General features: G+C 37.7%; 1 long non-coding RNA gene and 1 pseudogene across 1 annotated transcript in view; one reads left to right on the top strand and one right to left on the bottom strand.

Annotated features, from left to right (window-relative positions):
* Window positions 1-13,601, bottom strand: part of LOC141569319 (uncharacterized) — a 389,769-nt gene that overhangs the window by 76,486 nt on the left and 299,682 nt on the right. The window lies entirely within an intron of this gene.
* Window positions 11,687-12,120, top strand: LOC109435747 (midkine; annotated as a pseudogene).

The following is a 13,601-nucleotide window of genomic DNA, read 5'->3' as shown; positions in this document are numbered from 1 at the left end:
AAAGGGTATGACTGAAAGCAAATTAACTACCTTCAAGAAATGAGGTGAAGTTTACTTTTTCTCTTTTTCTTTCTTATCTTCTCCTAGTTGTTGTTTTTAAACCTGCTATGGTTGAATTGGGGAGCAAAATGGAAGAGAGAAGAAAGAGGAATGAGAAGGTTCTGCCTTCAATGGTACTGCCTTAAGGTGTTTCTGTTGTCTCCAGGCTTGGCAAGAATGTAAAGGTGACTCATGGACAAATTAACGGGGTTTTTGGAGTCTTCCTTACTACAGCCTCCAAATGGAACTCACTCTGACAGAAGGTCTCTTGGCCAAGATACCATTTTAAATTACACCAAACTAACATGTTACCATGAAGTCCACATCCCATCTCTAGAATCCAGTATCTTGGACACAGCATCAGAAGGAAATGCCATCATCTGTCACTAGACCACTACCACAGGCCAGCTCAGGGGGCCTCTCACTCACATTAGGATTCCTTACGCATATGCTAAATACAGTCAAGTGTTCCCCCAACTCTAAATACAAGGTTTACATACAGTGATCTCCAAGTGATCTCCTTTGCAACTCCTCGCAACAGACTTAAGTGAGAAATAACAGGAATCCCAGAACAGATTTTTCCCAAGGAAGTCCTCACCATAAATTATCCTATCAATCTCTACAGATGCTTTCATGTTTTCCTTGTTAACATGAGAGCTAGAAAAATGTTCTCAGACATCGACTTTTACATTTCTGCCTAGTGATCTGGTAACCCACTTGGTAATTTTTATATCTATTTTATTTCGTTATCTCAGGGAAAACTTCCAATTTAACATCCTGTTTCATCCCCTTTTTCTCAGCCATTAAATACTGGTATTCCACAGTTGTCTGTCATTGAGCCAATTATTGCTTTACTCAATACAGTCACTTTCTCTGAACAGTTTTCCACTCTCATGACAACAATTATGTACATGCAAATTGCTTCCAAATTCTTATGTCCAGTTCCATTCCCACACCTGAGACTGTAACTCCTCATTCCAACTACTCACTGAACAATAACACTGTGGAGACTCCATGGGAACTTTAAATTTAACAAGTCCCAGACAAACTTACTGTTTTCTTGATTCTGTTTCCAACTTCTTAGCTATGTCTCTAACTTCTTAGTGCTGTTTTTCTACCTTCTTAGAAAGCCCTTACTTTCACCCACACATTTTCTTTCTTTCTATGCATTAAGAAACCTAATGACCTTCTAGATTAGATGTCAACTTCCCATTTCCCACACCTAGAAAAACTGATTGCTTCTCTCCTGGACCTGTCAGATATTTTCTGTCCTCCATCAATGGCATTGTCTGTTACATATTCACACATGTACCTGTCTCTGTCTTCATACTTTGGGAGATCCTCAAAGGTAAGGACCACATCGCACTCACCTCTATTCCCAGAGTCAACGGCGGTCCTTGTACATACTGTGTTTCCCCGAAAATAAGACCTGGCTGGACCATCAGCTCGAATGTGTCTTTTGGAGCAAAAATTAATATAAGACCCGATCTTATCTTATCTTATATTATATTATACCTGGTCTTATATTATATTATCTAAGACCCCATCTTATAGTAAAATAAGACCTGGTCTTATATTAATTTTTGCTCCAAAATACGCATTAGAGCTGATGGTCTGGCTAGGTCTTATTTTCAGAGAAACATAGTAGTTTGCTCTCATTAACTCTTCTATGGTGGGTCCAGTATTTGAAGGGTGCACTCATGCTTTTTTAAGTTTCATCTCTAGGAGCTGTACCAAGTTCCTATAGTGCATATTGGAGAAAACTATCCCCCTGTGCTAACAACAGGGGAAAAGAACAAAGGGAAAAGAAACCATTTTGAAATACACCAGAGTGTGCTGTCCTGCTTAACAAGAGAAATTATTTTAATAAAGCCGAACCTACTGGATTTTTATCAGAGCCTAACTGAGCTGGGGGAAAGGAAATACCCAACTCCAGCCCAGTTTAGCCCTCCTCTCTCACCTAAAGGGGAAAAACAAAAACAAAAATAAGACAAAACATTACTAAGAAGCACCTGTGAAAGTCGCAGCCCAGGAGAACAGGCTCACTAAAAGACTGACCTAATCATAGGACTATAGAATCCTTCTCCCTCGCCCCCAGACCTTACCACCACATCAATAAGGTTCCTTTATAATAATAAGGAAATACAACTGAAATAAAAACTGTGTCTCTCTTTACTAACAATTGTCACCCCAATAAATTTAATAAAATAAAATTAAAAAAAAAAAAAAAAAAACTGTGTCTCTCAAATCTTATTTAAGAAGTACAGGTAACCCCCGTATAACACGGTTGTTAGGTTCCTTAAAATGCCATGTTATGTGAATCCATGTTATACGAAACAAAGAACTAGTACAAAAAAGAAGGTTAGTTTCCAAAAATTTAAAAACATACTATTATATTTTTATAATTAAGAGAAATAGCTTTATTTAAGCAATTTTCACCAAAAGTATAACATATTAATATGTATTAAATAATGTTTACTTCGTCATCACTACTAAACACCATTAACCGAGGGCGTTTTCTTTTTGACAAGATATCTGCATCCTCTGAACTTAATACTCTATGAACAAAATGGATTTAAAATTCTAATAAATTTTAATATTCTGCAGTCAAATCTGATACGACATCCATGCTCACATGAAAAATTTCAAATGAGATCTCTTTTGCTCTTAAAAGCTTTTATTAAGCTTCATGTTGTTCAGGGATTTCTCTAATTCTCAAACCATGTTAGAGTGAAAACACGTTCTAGGATGCCGTGTTGTACGAGGGTTTTTCCCAATTCTCAAAACAGGTTATAGAAGTGCCATGTTATATGGGGGTTACCTGTATGTAAGGAAGCCAAACAAGAGGGGGAGCAAAAACAAGTATACGAGATTATGTTTTAGCCTTGATACGTACATTTACATCAAACAGCAAAACACAGCTTAACTCCCAGCCAGCTAAACATAAAACCTCATATTAAAGGTCTGTTCATCTCAGTTCCTTCTTGCCCAGAACATCATCTATGGCTTTCAACAAAAAATTACAAGGCATACTACAAGACAAAAACACAGTTTGAAGATAAAAAGTAAGCATAAGAACCAGATTCAAGTATGGCGGAGATGCTGGAATTATCAGACAAAAAATTTTAAAATAAATATGATTATTATGCTAAAGGCTCTAATGGAAAAAGTAATCAACATACAAGAAAAGATGGGTAATGTAAGCAGACAGATGAAAACTTTAAGAAAGAATGAAAAGCAAATGGTAGAAATAAAAAACACTGTAACTGTAATAAAGAATGCCTTTAAAAAATTCGTCAATAAATGAGACACAGCTCAGGAAAGAACCAATTGACTTGAAAATATGTCAATAGAAACTTCCAAACTGAAATGCAAAGAAAAAAATAAATAAATAAAAGAAAGCAGAATATCCAAGAACTGTATGACAATTACAAAATGTATAAAATATACATAATGGGAATAGAACAAAGAGAGAAAGAACAGAAGCAATATTCGAAGCAATAATAATTGAGAATTTCTTGAAATTTATGATAAGCACCATACCACAAACCTAGGAAGCTCAGAGAAAATCAAGCATGATAAAAACCAAAACAACTTATACCAGCAAATCATATTTAAACTGCAAAAAATCAAGGACAGAGAAAATCTTGAAAGAAGTTGAAGGGGGTGGGGGAAAAGAAACTCATAGAAGAGCCCGGATAAAAATTATATCAGACTTCTCAGGAGAGAGTGGAGTAAAGTATTTAAAGTGCTAAAAGAAAAAATACCCCACCAACCTAGAATTCTGTATCAAGCAAAATTATCCTTCAAAAGTAAAGAAGAAATGCATTTTCTAGGACAAAATTGAGGAAATGTATCAACAGTTGACCTTCCTTGCAAGAAACGTTAAAAGAAAAGTCTTCAAAGGAAGAAGGAAATTGATATCAGTCAAAAACTCAGATCTACATAAAGAAAGGAAGAGGGTTAGAAAATAAAGGTAAAATAAAATCATTTCTTATTCTTAATTGACTAAAAGATAACAGTTTCAGATGTCAAAATAATAAAATTTGACATTAATGTATTTAGTGATTATAGGTTAAGGACAAATAATAGCAATGGCTACTGGGGTTATTATTAAAAAGATAGTTTTAAATACCTGACAGCAAGAACAACAACAAAAACAATCTATAGAATCCATAAGGGGTTTAAATGGCAAAAAAAAAAAAAGTATTCTAAGGTTTATTTTAATTATCCAGAGGTAGGTAAACCTATTAATTTTAGATTTACCTAATATGCATGTTGTAAAAAAATAGAAATTATGTCTTTAACATCGAAACTTACAGATGGAAAAAAATACAAAGATAAAAGATTATTAATTCAAAATTTGACAAGAAAGGTGAAAATGAATATAGAACAGGTATAGAAAACACAAAGCACAATATATAATGCTGGATTTAAATCCAAATGCTCCAGGAAATATATTTTATGTATAAATAGACAAGATATTCTAGGTAAAAGACTGACTTTCAAAAAGCATAAAGTTCTATGTTAATGCTATTTGAAAGAAACACATCTAAAACTTAAAGATATAAAAAAGTTTTATAAAGTGATTGAAAACTTTAAACAAAAGAAAGCTCCCATGGCTATATTAACATCAGTCAAAATAGACTTTTAGATGTAAAGAATAGCTAGAGATAAGGGTAAAATAACTTTACAATAATAAAAGCTAAACAGTAAAGTATAACAATTCTACATTTGTGTGCACCTTATAACATGGCCTCATAATGCATAAAACAAAAAAATCAGAACTAAAATAATGTAACAAGAAAGAAAATAACAAAGAAATAGAATATTTTGAACATTTTATTACTAATAACATTATTACTAAATGGATTATTATTATTCCAGATCCCTTCTTTAATAACACAAAACTCCCTGAAAGTGACTTCTGTCTACTTTGGTCCTTTCTGTACCTTTTTGGCTTCCTTTGCATTATAATACACAGGCTAACAATACTATAATTTGAACAAAATTAACCTCATAGACATATGTAGAGGACTCCATTCAATAACTTGAGAATATACATTCTTTTTATGCATACATAGAACATTTTAAAAAATAATTACATACTGGGACATAAAACAAAATGGACACTTAGAAATGAATTTATAGACTATGTTCTTTGAAAACAATGCAATTAAGCTAATAATCAATAAAAAAGATATAATTTGAAGAAGTTCTGTCTGGCAAAGTTAAGGAATATACTTTTTTCCCCACAGACACATTTTTGCTCTCCTTCCTTTTTTATTTTTTTTTTATTTTTTATTTTTTTAAGATTTTTATTGGGGAAGGGGAACAGGACTTTATTGGGGAACGGTGTATACTTCCCAGACTTTTCCAAGTCAAGTTGTTGTCCTTTAAATCTTAGTTGTGGAGGGCGCAGCTCAGCTCCAGGTCCGGTTGTCATTGTTAGTTGCAGGAGGCGCAGCCCACCATCCCTTGTGGGAGTCGAACCGGCAACCTTGTGGTTGAGAGTCCATGCTTCAACCAACTGAGCCATCTGGCCACCCGGGAGCTAAGCAGTTCATTGACTTCATTCTATTTACCAAGAGCGCAGCTCGCTGACCCATGTGGGAATCGAACTGGCAGCCCCATTGCCCAGAGCCCACGCTCTAACCAACTGAGCCACCCATCTGCCCCAGGAATATACTTTTAAATAGGTTAAAAAAAAAAAAAAAGGATAATAGAAGTTTTTAAATATTTTGAACTGAAAAATAATTTATATATATGACCTAGGATGAGCTAATGAAATACATAAAGATTTGCAGTCATAATTATTCATATTAGAAAAGTAGAAGACTGAAAATCAATGAGCTAAGCATCCTTCAAAAGAAATTAGAATAAAACCACCAAAATAAATCCAAATGACATAGAGGGAAACGTTTAATGTAAGTAAGAGCTGAAATTTAATTTTAAAAAATATAAAAAACAAATGAAGCTCATTTATGTAGCATGTTAAAAAAGCATTAAAAATAAATGTTGTATGCAGTTAGCTACCATTTGTGTAAAAGGGACATATTTATATTTTAACAACTTTCAGTGTTTATACCCATTGTTATTTCTGAATTTTAAACAAAATGAAAGTTACTTTTTTTGTTAAGTAAATAAAACTTTTAAATTAAAATAAGTGATCAGCCGGAGATCCCAAAAGAAAAAGAACAAGAGGGAAGGCAGGTTCATAAATACACCATTCAAATACAAGGAGGATGCCATTCCCCACTGCTCTTCCGTGAGTGCAGTGATGATGGAGATGGCTGTGAAGGTGATGGAGGTGGTGACAATGGTGGGGGTAGTTGTGGTGGTCATCACAGTAGCAATATGGTGGTAGAGGAGACCACAGTGGCATTGGAGATGAAGGTGGCAATGGAGAAGGTAATGGGGATAGAGGTGGTACTAGAGGCAGTGGTAGCAGTTTGGCAGGGGCTTGGTGGTAAAACTCTTGGAACTGTTTTGCCAAACTTCTTAGGCACTAGACAATCCTTATTTATCAATATGAGCCAAAAAATCTGAGAATATTCTAATACAGCACTCCAGTGAAAATCACCATGTGTACTGTCTTCCTTCCTTTGATTTCTATTTAGATCCATAAAATTCAGTCTCCGCATTAGTTCCAAGCTGGTACTGACCTGATTGTTCAGAGGGCTTTAGAATAACTGATCACGTGGGAGTTGACCATATAACATAAGGGGTTTGAGAAGAGGTGGGTTCTAAGATACTACTTGTGTTTCCTATTTGGACCATAGAATCCAAGGTCGGTTACCAAAAGGGCAGTTAGTCATTTTATGCCTTGAGTAACATTTCTGCTGTGTGTTTGAACAAAGCCAAGTACCTGGTGGCTGAAGGAAACCTGAGAATGGGTCTTTAAAGGGGAAGGGGAAGTCCCTGGGTGGTTCTGCAGTGAGGACATGGAACCAAATTGCCATGGAGGGAAGTAATGACCTCCACAGAAATGCAAAAAGTCTTGTATAGACCACGGGGGTTTTCATTATTCCTTCTTCCCTCCAGAGGTTCACTGGCTCTAGGTCAGAAATGAGGTGACTGAGTGAATACCCAGCCCGAGAAGAGACTGCCTCCTGACAAGTTATCCCTGCATCCCGGCCAGCAGCTTCCATTTCCCTCTAATCATGCCCCTGAGTTGGTGCAAGCAGAGGGGGTTGATTGCACAAAGACTTTAAAAATGGTGGACAAAAAGCAGACTCCTTAGAATGACATTATTATCCACATTCAAAAGCTCATTTGTCACTCTACACCTCCCACAATCCCCACTTAGGCAACAACACAGGTGTTCTCTGATTATCTCACCGGTTTCTACTCTATGCTCAAAAATTTCTCAAAATCAAATTGTCCTAATTCACTCCTATTTAAAGAGAAATGCAGAGATTGTATTCTCCCTCATGATGTTAAAAGGAGAAATACTGCCATAAGCATTGAACAAACAACTTTTTTTGAAGAAAAAGAGAGGAAGAAAGGGAAGGAGGGGAGACCGGGAGGGAGACAGGGAAGAGAAAGGACAGAGAAAGTTAATGTCCCAAAAGTCTGGGACTTACTGCCTTAGGAAAGTATTACTCAAGAGAAACTTTTCTGCCCCTCACTAATTTGGAGACAAAATGAGAACCAAGTGAAACAGCAGAACTGAAGAGGCCCTGTCTCCACGAGAAGTTCTCTTACGAGTGAAGGGGAGTGACATTTACTGCTTCAGGAGGATTTGGTTATTACTAATGGCATTACCGGTATTTCAGCTTCTTCCAAATCCCTTCTTTAACATCATAAAACTTCCCTGAAAGTGACTTCTGTCTAGTTAGGTCCTTTCTGTACCCTTTGGCTTCCTTTGCATCATAATACACAGGCTAACAATACTATAATTCCCCTCCATTAAAATGTATTCTCTCCCCCACTCCCAGAAATGGTTTGATTATTGAGTAGGTCTGGGTACTATGTGCTTCATCTTTTCTTGCTATAACTAGACAGCCTTTTTTCTTCTTATAATAACTGAAACATTTGAACAATCATTGTCCTACAGAGAAGCTGATCTTGGAGCAATTGTGCTCTGTACAATTCCCATCCCCTTTGGGAGCAAGATCGGTTTTAAAATAATGACTTCTCTAGCAGTTTATTACCAGCCTGGAGTCATTTTCACACCTCAGAAGTGAAGGCTTAATGAGCAGAGGAATTAGAGTAAAAACTCTGCTCGTGTCTTCTTCAATGGTGGCATTTTGGCAGCTCAAGAGAAGACGCATTTCCAAAAAGGGGCACGTCACATTTATCTTGTTCTCCAAATGACCTTTAGGTAATGAACCACAATGTTTCCTCCTTCAGCCCCACAACTCCACCCCCCCCTTCTTTTTAATCCCAGAGATATTTCCCAGGAAGATTAGGTAGTGAATAGTGGAGTTTTCTTGGCATGAGTTCACATGGCACAATGCTGACAATACAGTAATGGCTCAATAAAATCTTCCTGACTAAGGCGTGACCACACACTCCCAGATCCTCATTACCACAGCAACTCCCGACCAAAATTGCAAATTTCTTAGGCAACTTTTAGAAACACACTCAGATACCTCTTGTGCTTATCACTCTTTCATAACTCTCCCAGTTAGTTGTTCCCTCCTCAGTGTTCTTCAGGGTTCTTCGGTCAATTATTTGCACACATTATTGTGATTATTGTAGTGAGAACAGTCTATTTATGTGTCTTTCTTTTCCACTAGACCTTGAGTTCTGCAAGGACAGTGACCAATCAGTGTTCATTTTCACATCCGTCAGGCACATTACAATGCTTACCCTGTTTCCCCGAAAATGAGACCTAGCTAGACAAACAGCTCTAAAGCATCCTTTGGAACAAAAATTAATATAAGACCCAGTATTGTATTGTATTGTATTGTATTGTATTATATTATATTATATTACCCTATACTATATTACATTTATTGTATTGTATTGTATTATATTATATTATTATATAAGATCCAGTCTTATAGTAAAATAAGACCAGTCTTTAGTATAGCATAGCATAGTATAGTATGGTATATAAGACCCACTCTTACATTGTAGTAAAATAAGACTGGGTCTTATATTAATTTTTGCTCCAAAAGATGCATTAGAGCTGATTGTCCGGCTAGGTCTTATTTTCAAGGAAACACAGTAGTAGGAGTAAGAAATTAGTAAATATTTGGTGAATGAATAAATGATTGAATGATTCCAATGGTTCTTTTCAAATGAATGATAATATGAGGGATCACAGCCTTTGATTCAAAATAGAGCAATAAAGACCAGTAGGCAGATGGAAGAATGGACTGTGCTCTGCACATAAATGGCAAGGTTAAGTTCAGTTAGAGAAAAAAAAGGGAGATTCGCCAGTCTACCTCCAATCTCTTGAATGAAGCTTTCCACATCACTGCGACAATACAGATGTCCTGGGAAGCATTTGTATAAATCTATTAGCTTTCCCATCTGGTCTGGAAAGATCAAAAATCGCATGTTTGGATGGTCTTTCCCTCATAACATCTGTAATCGTTGGGGATCTGTTTCTGGCTAAGAAATCTGCTGTGAGGGTCTGATCAAATTACTCAGCGTAGGCAAGCAAATTAATGAAGTAGTAGAAATCAGTCTATGTCAGTGGCGGCCGGACCAGCATCTGCCTGCCTAATTGCTTATTTTGCTTGGTTGGATTTGAGGCGCTTATTGATATTTGAAACGTATTTTCTCTTTCTGTTAATATTGGTAGTTAGCGTGCTGGATTTTGATTTCCAATGCTTTCATTTCTTTTCTTTTTCTGGTAGGCAGGGAATGCCAAAGAAAAAACAAGTGAAGAGAAAATGGCTGTTTGGGGGTAGGAGCAAATGTCGGATAAGGAAGGGAAATAAGGAATATGAGGGTCCTACCCTTGAGGACTCAGGAGGTTGAGATCTCTTCAAGATGCTCAGCGCCCAATGCTATTAACAGACATGGAAAGCATTTCTGTGCAAGCCCAGGTTCTACATGTTTTTTGTGGAGTGGGCTTACTGGCATAAGAGGCAGGAGATTCACCCCTCCTCTGCAGTAGATATGAGAAATGAGGCTGTTTGCTTTAGAAAAGCCAATGGAATTAGACTGGTGTTTACTGTTTCATAAAGGAAGAGTGGACAAATTACCTAGCTAGACCATATTGGGTAGAATTGTTAGTTAAAAGTGACAACCAGGCCTGTAATTTACACTGCACTTTGGAAATTTAAGCTGGGAAGCTCGGAGCTCTCAATCGTGTATTGTAAAGCTCCTTTTGTACTTCTGGCTCATTTTGTGCAGGGAATCATTTAGCCATTGACTTTAACTGCTAATACAGTTCCATCAAATACCAAGTATAAATCAAAATTACTGGATCATTCAAAATCTGTCCTCAGAGCTGTTTATATGTATTTTTTCCAACATTACTTCAGTATAGTTATAAGAGAGGCCACTAAATTATGATATATTGTGCATGTCTTGTGCCCATCTCACTAGAGCCTGTTGCAAATAAGACGTAATCCATGACAAATTATTTTTCTAGTTATACAAAACATAAATAATGATAATAAAAAGGGACTCAAATTGATGAAAGATGAGGGAGAGAAAAAGGAAAGATGTTTCAAATAAACAGCCCTTCTCTTGGTCTTGACTATCCAAAACAGGTGGGAAAGACAAAGGAGGAATTTTTAAAATTAACTTTGCCTCACAAGGGCCTAAATTCCTAGCTATCTAGTCCAGTCTTCTGGAGAGTAATAGAAAACTCACTGGTCACATATATAACTTCTTGTATGAAACCAGATCTACTAACTTTCAGCCTTATATATAGAAGCTCCGTGCATCTTTTGTAAAAATCATTCCACCCAAAGAAATATTTTGGTGTCTACAAATCATCATGGATCGTGAAGATAACAGCGGGACAGGCCCCAACGTGGTGATTCCAGTTTTGCTAACATCCATTATATGTCAAAGAGACCTCAGATGATAAAAATCACTGGAGTATTCAATCTGAGCAAATCTGCCATCCTGCCGGAATCATTGTTTTACGGCTTTTTAAATTGTAGTTCAAACAATACGTGGATAAATAAATTAGCATTAGATTTATTCACAGTGGATTAAGGGATATTATGGCAGGAAAAAATTGCTAATGTCCTAACACTTTCTGTCTGCTGTTCCCCACTTTCATCTCTATAATTTCTACCAGTCATGCTTGGAGAATTATGAAATACACCTGCAAACGTTAACAAGGACTTGTTAATTGAAGTACTTAACCCCCATCTTCTACATAAATCATTCTTTTCTCTCTTTGCACCACAGATACATTTTGCAGATCTGTGTGATATTGAAAGACATAAAGAAAGCAACAAATCAAAAAAAAGAAAAAAAAAGAAAAAGAAAATCCTATCTCAAGCCATCATGGTCATTAATCTTAACATTAACACAGCAAAATAAAGATTTGGGGGTGGGCATTTATCACATAATCCTTTCCCCTGACTGGTATTACGATACAAACATAAAGCTGATAGATGAAGCGCTAACTTACTCGTAACTCTTTACAGTAACTTCAACAAGGATCATTAGAGTTATGTCACAGGGAAGCAGGAGGGAGCGAAACAGCGCAGGAAGGAGAGAGATGCAGCAGCTAGGCCTCCTCCTCGCCCTCCTCACCTTTCTGCTCTCATCTTCGGGCGGGGGCCAAAAGGAAAGACAACGTGAAGAAGGGCAGCCCCAGGACCGAGTGCCCCACGTGGGCCGGGAGGCCCTGCATCCCCAGCAGCAAGGACTAGGGCGTGGGTTTCCACGAAGGTACCTGAGGGTCCCAGACTCAGCGCATCCGGTGCAGGGTGTCATGCAACCGGAAGAAGGAAATTGGAGTGGACTGCCAGCACAAGTGTGAGGACTGAGGATCCTGTGATGTGGCCTCAGGCACCAAAGCCTGTCAAGACACCCACCCTGAAGAAGGCGCCCTACAAGGCCCTGTGCCAGGAGACCTTCCTCCTGACCAAGCCCTGCACCCCCAGGACCAAAGCCAAGGCCAAAGCCAAGAAAGGGAAGGGAAAGCGCTAGCGGCCAGGCCTGGATGCCAGAGCCGCTGGCTCGTGCCCTCCTCCTACAGGCCCTGGATGGAACCCACCAGTGCCTTTTGTTACTTGTCAGCTCCATCAATCATGCCCTGCCTTTTCCCTTTCCGTCGCCCACCCCCACCCCCAAGTGCCCCAAGTGGGGACAGGAGACAAGGGAGTTTAGGGAACTTGAGCCTCCCCTGAAAAGGATTTGATTCCTGTGCCCCTTTTGTTCTTCCCCACAATGATGCCATTACTAGGAAACAAAATAAACCATCACCCCCCCAAAAAAAAGAAAGAACTATATAAGACATATCATAATCACAAGACATACTCTTTTCAGATTCCAGAATTCAAGAACGTCTGTTTTTGAAGGAAATTGTTCAGAAATTGTTTGGAGTCTTGAAAATTTGGATTGTGACTGCTGTATCCTCCTAGGCCTCAGTAATCAGCCACAATCTCAGGATGTTGGCTCTCCAGGGCCCCAGCTCAAATCAGCAAAGCAGTTTAGAAATCCAAAGAGAGGAAAGAGTCTTTTCAATTAAAAGTGTTCTGCCCATATATAGAATCAAATTTTCCAGAAACACAGCTTAGTATAAACCACGTTTCATGAACATTTCAACATAATATAACGAACACAAGCGTTCCAATGAAGCAGATAGCAGAGCAATTTGTTCTAGCAGATGGTTCGCCCTGGGATCAGAGCAATTATCTCCTTACTCTACACACAGGGGTAGCCAAAGATTCAGCAGTTGACTATTCAAAGCAACTTAGCAATACAACAGAATTTCTGAGATATTAAAACAAACAGGGTTTGCATCCTCCTCTCTCCACAAGCAAGTTCTGGAGAATGTTCTGAAGAATAAAAGATGATTACTTAGCTGTATGTGCATAGTCATTCTTCTGAGTTATTTCAAGGAACTGGACCCAGAAGACCTAAGGATTCTTCTGACTGCTCACCATTCTATCACGCCTGGAAGGCTTAGGCCTCCTTCTTGTGACTGTTTCCTAGGAAAAGGATGCTTTTTCCTTCTTTAATCTTTCCTCTATGTTATCCTGCATCTATGGACAGATAAAGTTGCCCTAGCTAAAACAAATCAACAATTCTCAAAACAAAGTTTGCAATTCACACTTCAAGTGGTGAAGAGATAGGAATTTATGTATCATTTTCTGATCTGCAACTACAGAATATAAAACCAGTGTACCGAAACTGGCTTTAAAAGAAAAAAATGTTTACTGGGAAAAAAATGGTTGAATACAGAAAACAGAGATATAACCTTTGTCTAGAACAAAATATTAGTTCAAGTCACCTGAGTAATAAATACTTCAGTCAATTCCCTTGAGTTGTGGTATAAACACCCCCAAATTTTTGACATATGAATAACTCTGACAGAAGAACTTATAAATATGGAATTAACATGTTATGTGTGGGGACTGAGCCAGGAGTGCAGTTTCCAAGCTCTCGGCCTCACGTGGAAAGGTGCT

The sequence above is a fragment of the Rhinolophus sinicus genome, linkage group LG17, assembly GCF_036562045.2.
Source record: "Rhinolophus sinicus isolate RSC01 linkage group LG17, ASM3656204v1, whole genome shotgun sequence".
Classification (NCBI taxonomy): Eukaryota; Metazoa; Chordata; class Mammalia; order Chiroptera; family Rhinolophidae; genus Rhinolophus; species Rhinolophus sinicus.
Note: the sequence above shows the minus strand (reverse complement) of the source record. Positions and strands in the feature narration are given on the sequence as shown.